This window comes from Triticum aestivum, chromosome 7B (genome assembly GCF_018294505.1).
Source record: "Triticum aestivum cultivar Chinese Spring chromosome 7B, IWGSC CS RefSeq v2.1, whole genome shotgun sequence".
Lineage (NCBI taxonomy): Eukaryota > Viridiplantae > Streptophyta > Magnoliopsida > Poales > Poaceae > Triticum > Triticum aestivum.
The window spans coordinates 755,697,523-755,705,106 of record NC_057813.1 but is presented as its reverse complement, the minus strand read 5'-3'; the positions used below and the strand labels follow the sequence as shown (position 1 = coordinate 755,705,106).

General features: G+C 42.8%; 2 pseudogenes; one reads left to right on the top strand and one right to left on the bottom strand.

Annotated features, from left to right (window-relative positions):
• Nucleotides 1-7,584, bottom strand: part of LOC123161300 (transmembrane protein 53-like) — a 14,702-nt pseudogene that overhangs the window by 3,718 nt on the left and 3,400 nt on the right.
• On the top strand, nt 4,238-5,567 carry LOC123161299 (disease resistance protein RPP13-like; annotated as a pseudogene).

Genomic DNA, 7,584 nt, shown 5'->3' with positions numbered 1-7,584 from the left:
ATCGCCGACGGGCAGGCCATGGTAGGACAAGGGCGCGCGCCCCACCCGTCCACGCATGTCCATTCGGCCGCAAACGCGTCCCAAAGTTGGGCCGGGAATGGGTTGAAATCGGACCGAAAACGGACATTGGTCCATTTGCTCCTGCGCGTTGGGCAGCCTCTTCTGTCCTTTTACTCCCAAATGGACGCGGTCGGACCATTTGGGGTTGTGCGTTGGAGTTGCCCATAGGTTGGTTTTTCACGCCATCATTACCAAATTCATAGATTTGCAGTGCTCACCCATCCTGCATCTCTTGACGCTAGTTGGCTATGGCTGATCTTTGCTGTCCCACCTGAACACCTCGGAATCACTGCTACTGACGCTAACGCCCGCATCAAAATTCCTTGATAGTGAAGCGTATCAAGAAGGGTTGAATCAAGTGCAGTTTGTGTCAGCCGTTGTTTGAATTGAAACTTTCCAGCAGAACAACACCTGGAAAGCACAAGCAATAAGCATGTTGTTCATGAACCGGTGAAGATGAGTCAAGACTTGATTCAGCAAACGCTATATTTTTCATGAACCCGTTGCGCCCGTGATCGTGTTAAAGCACACCCCCTCCAAGTTGGGCAGGCCCGTTTAGCTCTCTGTACAAGATAAAATTCATTCACCACCCAGGTCACAATTTCCTCAAAAAAAAGAAAGAATGAGCTTTTTTCAACATCGACGAACTCTTTTATAATATGTGAGCTACTTTGAATTCGTCAATTTTTTTGAATACATGAATCTTTTTCTAATTCATGATTTTCTCTAAATATATGTACTTTCAAATCATGTTCACATATTTTTCAAAAAAGAAAACCATGTTTTTCTAAATTGTATGTGCAATAAATAGCGCAACAACAATTGTTTTTAAAATTTTCGCGCTGCAACCATTCGCTAGTTGCATCACTCTACGAGGAGGTCTATGCAAGCTGCATTGGGCTGCCTATGTTGGAAGGAAGAGTGTTGCGTGGGTTGCCGAATGATGAGCTGGTTTGGGTAGGATTGGTTCCTACGCCGACATCGACCAGCTGTTCCTTGACTTCTGCAACTTCGCCCACCAGTTTGTCATGTTGCTGTATCAAGGATCCTACTATTTTTCCTCATTCAATTCTCACCTAGATTTCTTTGCGAGCTCTTCCGATTCAATCCTCCAACTGAATCAGGTCTTTATGAGCAAGGTGGAGCAACCCATAGGTCAAATTTTTGGGTTTGTCATTTTGCATATATTTTTTAAATTAGAGGCGGCGTCTCTGATGCTTTCACCAATGTTGATGCTTCATGACTCTTTTCATTCATCACTATGCGTTGTGTGAACTTTGTTCGAGAAATGACAAGGGAGGGTTCGACTTGGTGTAGGTTGGGTAGGGGGGCATTGCCCCCTCCCTGGCTCTTTTTTCAGCATGAGCTTTTTGGCCAAGAAGATGACAGTGGAGCGGCCCCTCGACTGTTGCACGATGATTGGTCTGTACATCTTTTTTTAGAAGAATTGGTCTGTACAGCTGGAACCCAGAGAGCGCAACTGGCTGCGATGTGTGTTCGTGGGCCGGCCCATCCAGGTGCTGCAGTGAGCGCTGGTTGCCTCAACCGGCGCAAAAGGCGACGTATAGGAGCTCTCGCCCAGGCCGCTGGAGCTATATCTCACCTACTGCGACATTGAAGAAGGACTTGCCTCTACCACCCACCAGTACTGCCCCACTTATTTAGACCGTTTTCTTTTTTTTCATTAATTTTACCTTTGATTTTCTTTGTTTCTTTCTTGGTTTTCTTCACGGTTTTTTTCTTCCTTCATTTTTTCATCAATTTTTTATTTCTTCTAACACATGTCTACATTTCTTATAATCATTGAACATTTTTCGTATATATCAGAATGTTTTTCTCATGCTCATTTAACATTTAGCAAATACTACATGAGTAATATTTTTTGCAAAATATATTTTTTCATGTATAATTTTTTCATACATTTTCCGTGTATATATAAAACATAAGCTATATACGTTTAATATTTTTAAATACAAGATTACACATTTTTCTTGAATACTTGGTTTGAACATTTTTTCAAATAGGTGTTAATTTCGTTTTCCAAATAAACGTTGAAACATTTTTATGTATGATACAATTTTTTCGGAAGTATGCGAACATTGTTTTAGATTGGATAAACATTTTCTTTAAAATGCCACAAACTTTTGAAACATGTGAATATTTTTTTCCAAATGTAACGTACATTTCTTGAATGGTATCAAACTTATTTTTATTTCATGAGAATACATTTTTTTAAATGTCACTTGCATTTTTTTAATGGTAGAAACATTTTCTAAAAGTGGGACATTTGTTTACACTGCATTTACACTTTTTCATGCCGCATTTACTATTTTTTTCATGATATATGTATTTTATTTTTAAATATAAATGAAATAAAAAAGAAAAAACATGTGTGACGTCATCTTGACCAGACCATGTCACAACTGGGCTGGCCCACTACTGACTAGTTGTAGGTGACCCTCGTGTACAGCTCGTTGCGGGCAGTACATAGCTATATAAACATGACATATCATCAAGAGTTGACATTATTAGTTGCATGTAATATGGCTAACTATAAGGTTGGCTATAATGTTATAACTTTTTTTTTCACTTTTTGCCTATGTTTTACTCTCATTAAATGCTTTTAGCTAGGAGCATATCTCAAAGTAGGCTCTTGCACGAGAGTCCGCTATTTTATTTTTGTACGTGTCTCTTTCTTTCACATAGGTCAAAGTGGCATGTAGGAAGGTTTATAGCCTACTATTTTATTTGCTCTCCCTGGCATGGCAATTCTAGGTTCCTAGGGGTTAGGAGACCCGAGGACGTATCTGATGCACCAGCACTTCTTGTGCTACCGGTGCACCGAGTGTGTAAACATGTTCAAAAAATCCAAGAAAAAATTGATGTATTGACAAAACATCAATCTATGTTGTCACAAAAATTCAAACTAAAATTTAAAACATTGCTTGAGATATAAAAATGACAAATCTGACACCAATGTAATAATGGGCCCAATCTAAAGCCCAACTTGTGTTGTCTACTATTCAATGTCGAATTTTTCATTTTTGTATCTTGAGCTATGTTCCAAATTTTGATTTGAAATTTTGTGACAGCGTACATTAGTGCTATGTGAATGTGCTAAATTATTTCCTGATTTTTTTGGACATTTGAAAGTGTGCTAAGCGAGTCTGGTGCACCCGTAGCACAAGAAGCCCTGGTGCACCAGATATGTTCTCTAGGAGACCCTGGCTGGGCTTGTTCTAAAAAACCATCTAAAAGGTGACCATGGTGATCTTATCTTCGGTGGGGTTCCATGGTCAATCTGGTCACTTCATCTCTCGTAGACCATGGGGGTGGCTTTGCTCACCTTCCTAGCCTCGGTAGAGAGGGTGGCGGGGTAGAACCAGAGACTGATCGTGGGATGGGTGATGTATTTTTAGCGACGACAGACATAAAATACTACCTCCGTTTCATAATGTAGTGCATATATATTTTCTAAAAAAATCAAACTTTACAAACTTTGACTAAGTTTATAGAGAAAAACTATTTATATCTACAGTAGCAAATATATGCAATATGAAAGTACGGCTTGTGATATATCTAAAGATATGTATTTTGTATTCTAGATGTATTGCGAGATTGAGCTGATAAAGCACTCCATAGACCATACTGGAGATTGAACTGAGAGCACGAGACAGGGAAACTGGGTCAGATGGATACAGATAATCCTCGGCTATTTCAAAGGATAAAGCAAGATAGTTGGCATGCATGTGGGAACTCATCATCAACATTAGTAGTACGTGATAATTAATTAACTTTGCACAGAGACGGGAGCTTCCTTTGCTCTAATTAGCACCTTAATTTGTTCTTGCCGTGTTGTTAGAGTATAAAGGGCGAATCTTGTACTAACAATATCTGTCAGTTTATTCTAAAAGGGAAAGCTCCGATTAACCCTCTTCAGGAGCACAAGGCATGCTTGCCGTGTCCCTTTAATCCTCAGAGATTCATTAATTACTCCATCACGCATACATATAGTACTTCGCTCTGCTCTGTCACCAAGCAAGAAGTAGTACTTCAAAACCAGCAAACGCCATGCCTTTCTAAACCACACCTGAATTCTTCCATCCACCAATCTATCTCTGATCAAGCATTTCATCTGCGAGATCGAGTAGAGAGTCGGAGACAAGGAGGATCAGCAATGGCCGAGTCGGCCGTTAGCGCCGTGCTTGGCAACGTGAGCACTCTCGCGGTCCAGGAGACCACATTCTTATGCGGAGTAAACCTTGAAGTGGGGTTCTTGAAAGAGGAGCTGAAGCGGCTAAAGAGCTACCTTGAATCCGCTGACGCCAAATGGAGATCGGGAGACAAGCTTGTGGCTACCTTGGTCAGTCAGATCAGGGATGCAGCATATGAAGCCGAGAATGTCATTGAAGCGGCAGACTACATGGAGAAGAGAAACAGGCTCAAGAAGGGCTTCATGGGTGCCATCTCGAGGTATGCTCGCTTGCCAAGTGACCTGATTTCCCTTCATAAAGTTGGTGCTGAAATACAACGCATAAGAAGGAAGATTACTGAGATATTTATTAGTGCAGACCGTTTGAAAATTAATGTGGATATTGGTGCTGCTGTAGAAAAGGTTAATGTTGAGGATGAGTTTCCACTAGATTATGGCCCTATGCACCAAAACTTTGAAGATATTAACCTTGTTGGTTTTGAGGATGAGCACAAAGAAATAGTTGACAAGTTAGTCGACAAAGAGGACATAATTCTTAGTGTTGTCTCCATAGTTGCCATGGGTGGGGCGGGAAAAACAACACTCGCTAGAAAAGTATACACTTCATCTAGTGTCAAACAACACTTTGAGGCAGCTTCTTGGGTCACTGTATCTCAAAAATTCAAGGCCATTGATTTACTAAAGGATATTATGAAACAAATAATGGGGGGCAAAGATGAGTTAATTGCTAAGATGAATGAGTATGAGGTGGGAAAGGAGATCCATGATTTTCTTTTGCAAAAAAGATACTTGGTAGTTCTTGATGATGTGTGGGAAACCGACACATGGGACCAGATAAATAAAACGGTTAAAGCTTTTCCAGATGCAACTAATGGCAGTAGAGTACTATTAACCACCCGGAAGGAAGATGTTGCAAATCATGTCCAAATGCCAACCTATGTTCATCATTTGAAGAAGTTAGATGAAGAGAAAAGTTGGGAACTATTTAGTTGCAAAGCTTTACCATCATACAGAAGGTCTGTCATACACGACGTGGAAGAGTTTAAAAAACTTGGGAGAAAGCTTGCAAAGAAATGTGATGGGTTGCCACTGGCACTTGCAGTTTTGGGGGGTTATCTATCAAAAAATATGAATGCACAAATATGGTCTGATATACTCTCTGATTGGCCATCAACCAAGAATGGACAGCTGATGCGAGACATACTGGCTCGCAGTTACAAGGACCTGCCAAATCATTATTTAAGAGCTTGTTTTCTCTATCTTGCTGCTTTTCCCGAGGACTACATAATATATGTGTCGGGTCTTATTGAATTATGGATAGCAGAAAACTTCATTCCACATACACCAAATCATATACTAGAAGAAACAGCACGGAATTATGTGACCGAGTTGGCTCAGAGAAGCTTGGTACAAGTTGTTGATAGAAGTAGGGCACATGAATGGATTGATGGAATAAGAATTCATGATATTCTACATGACTGGTGCACGGAAGAAGCAAGACAAGATGGTTTTCTTAATGCCATCAACAAAACTGCAGGTCAGGCTTGTCTCCTGATCTCTTCCTATTAATTGATTCCATTTTCTATTTTGCTATTTGTACTTGTATGTGGCTAGCTTCTTTCTGACATATGGTGCACTCTAAAAAAATTGCAGGCCAAGCTGGTGCATCGTTATCATCTGATAACTTGATATCTTATCGTTTTAGTTTTCAAACTTTTAGTGATCATATTTTATGTGCGACGCCTAATGTCCGAAGTCTGCTTGGCTTTGAGCTTGAATCAGTGTCCCTTCCTAAGCTGAGATTCCTAAGAGTTGTTTGCATTGAAAATTCAACACTAAAAGGTTTCTCTAGTGTAATTGGTGGGTGCATTCACATAAGATTGCTTAGGTTGAGAAATTGTGAAGATGTGGTGCTCCCTTCTTCAATTGGAAAACTCCTTTACTTGCAGACTATAGATCTCAGACGCACGGAATTCGAGTCAGTGGTACCAAACTCTTTGTGGGATATCCCCACTCTAAGGCATGTTTACCTTGGCGGTGGGTTTTCTCCACCACCACTTGCAAGGAGTGTGCGACTACGACACAATGAGCTCCAGACCTTTGAGTATATTGGTGAGGCTGGCACTGATTTCCGCTCTCATGACCTGGTGATTTTCTTGGGCCAGAAGAATCAACTAACAACCTTCGCCTTGTGGATGCGCCCCAATATACCAGCGGAGGTGCTCAACATATTTGCAAACATGCCTCACCTGGTCGATATTTATCTCGGCCAATTTGATGTGCTGGACAAGCTGCCTGCTGAGTTCCCACAAAGCGTACGTCGTCTTGTTCTACATGCTGATGTCATAAAACAAGACCCGATGCCGATCCTGGAGAAACTTCCCCGTCTGGTGGTGTTGGAGTTGGGTGGGTACAGAGGTCAAACCATGTGCTGCTCTTCCCAAGGGTTCCCTCGGCTGCAAGAGTTAGCACTTGGTAGTTTTTCCACCGAGGTGTGGAGGATGGAGGAAGGGACAATGCCAAAGCTCTTCCACCTGGTACTTTGGCGGTGTGAGAAGATAAGCGAGCTCCCCGTGGGGTTGCTGCACCTTCCATCACTCGGTCACCTGCAGCTGCGCTATATGCCCCGGATTTCTAAAGATGACATCACACGAAAGGAGCTCCGGCAGAAAGGATGCGAGGTATACATACATATACGCAGCTTAAGCGTAGTTAATTTGCCACACCTTTCATTTTCAATGATGTCTATAATTCTGCTTGTCTTATGAGCATGCTTTGTTTTTTGCGCAGGTAGAAAGATATTAGGGGGCGACTGCAGATCTGTGGGGTGATTGCAGATCGACACGACAACCTCTCTCCTCCAATGGCCCCTCGCTCCTCCTGCTTCTCCGTCTAGAATCTAGATCTGCCCTCCCGACGCCAATGTCGCCGCCTCCTCGTCCTCCGATGCCGTCCGTCGTGTACAAGATGGAGCTGAGGTGGTCTACGAGAGGCCGCTGCCCATCGCAGACCTTCATCCCCGGTGCCAAGGTCGCTCCACCATCAGCCCCCTGCACCTCGCCCAAACTCCAAGCCTCTTTCCCTCTACCGCTCCTTGTTCCCGGCTGCTTCCTCTCGTCCCGTCGGTCCCGCTTCGATCATGATGGAGAGACGGTGGTGGTGGCTCCAAGACTGTGGTGGCGCATGTTGGATGGGCGGCGAGTTTGGTGGAGCGTGACAGATCGGTCGGGGTGGTGGGTGTGTGGTGGACGGGAGAAATCCCTGTTGGCTTGGCCGGCACCGACGCGACGCCGCCCATGGGCGCCGTCATT